Raw genomic sequence first — 1938 nt, 5'->3', positions numbered from 1 at the left:
GGTTTGAGAAAATAATTTCTCTATTTAAATAGTCTTTTCAAAAAGGATTAATAATTGTATTCTTCATTCAGTAGTTATATATCTATATAAATATATATATATGTGTGTGTGTAAAAATCATTTCTCTATCATAAGTCTTTTCAAGAGAATTAATAACTGGCGTATTCTTTATTCAAAAGTCATTTTAAAAAGTTTAAGTAGTCGCAAATCATTTCTCTATTCAAATAGTCTTTTCAAAAAGGATTAATAACTGTATTCTTCATTCAGGAGTTATATATCTATATATATATAAATAGTATGTAAAATCATTTCTCTATCATAAGTCTTTTCAAGAGAATTAATAACTGGCGTATTCTTTATTCAAAAGTCATTTTAAAAAGTTTAAGAAGTCGCAACAAGGATTGGGAAAACAATTTCTCTATTCAAATAGTTTTGTCAAAAAGGATTAATAACTGCATTCTTTATTCAGGGGTTATATCTATATATATATATGTAAAAATCATTTCTCTATCATAAGTTTTTTCAAAAAGATTAATAACTGTATTCTTTATTCAAAAATCATTTTAAAAAGTTTAAATAGTTGCAAGGAGTAATCTCGTCTGCATCGTTGCAGATTATAAAATTGTTAATAATTGCAAGTTGAATAGTCAGTCAATCATTCACCTTTATTTAACAACAAGTCGAAAGTCTCTAACACAATACCATATAGGCTAAGTTTATGAAAAGGTTGTTAGAAATGAATAAAAAAAAAAGTAAACTTTCATTCTAGGTTTACATATATCCGTCGATCAAATTCAGGTTTTTCAAAAGAATAATAACTGTATTCTTCATTCAAAAGTTATTTGTAAATAGTCGCAAGGAGTAATCTCATCTGCATCGTTGCGGATTATAAAATTGTTTTCATAATAGTAATAATAATTGCACGTTGAATAGTCAGTCAATCATTCGCCTTTATTTAACAACAAGTCGAAAGTTTCTATCTCAATACCATATAGGCTAAGTTTATGAAAAGGTTGTTAGAAATGCTGAATAAAACAGAGTCGACTTTTATTCTAGGTTCATATATCATATAGTATACCTATCGATCAAATTCAGTCTTTTCAACTGTATTCTCCATTCGAGTGTTTTTTGAAAAAAGTTTAAGTATAGTTGCAAGGGTTCTGGGAAAATCATTTCACTATTCAAATAACCTTTTCAAAAAGATGATGATTGCTAACTGAAGTAGTAGTGCTCTTGTATTCTACATTCAAATACCTTTCTCTCGTGAAAATTTCCACTGCGGATCATAGCTACATATGATCTCTTAGATTAAAAAGACCTACCAGAGATTAGGTAATCTAGCTTTGAATAAGGAAATATGAATATTTTTGATAATATAAAATTCTTCATGGAAAACTTATTAGGACTTGCTCGGCCTCTTAACTAACCTACTACCTAAATTTGGACTATCCTAAGAAGCCTAGTGAGAGGGTAGCCAGTATCGATCGATCTTTGCCTAATTTTACCCCAAGTATGCGATGGTGGATGAGTACACACACTTTAGATATACTAGCAAAATAGGACTACTACACTACTGCCGCATCATTATGACAGCTCGTGTTTCTTTAGTGCTAAGCAAGCAAGCAAGAGCAAGTCTGTGTAGAGATTTATTCAGATTCACTGTAAAAGAAAATCCTCTCTGCATCAATGCTAATCACACAGCTTAAATTTATACCATATTAGATGGAAAGGTTTTAGGAATACTGAAAATGTTATTTTCAATATAGTTACAGAGTATGGACCTATTAGTATCGACCACAGCACAATTGAATTTATACATTTGGCTAGGAATATTTTTACTAACCATCTATTGGTGATATATTGGGATAGTATAGGTTTCTTTTAATAATAATTAAATAATAATAAAGATAGGATAGGAAAATAATACAATTTTATTAT

Source organism: Macrobrachium nipponense, chromosome 32 (assembly GCF_015104395.2).
Source record: "Macrobrachium nipponense isolate FS-2020 chromosome 32, ASM1510439v2, whole genome shotgun sequence".
In the NCBI taxonomy this organism is placed as follows: domain Eukaryota; kingdom Metazoa; phylum Arthropoda; class Malacostraca; order Decapoda; family Palaemonidae; genus Macrobrachium; species Macrobrachium nipponense.
This window is presented reverse-complemented; position numbering follows the sequence as displayed.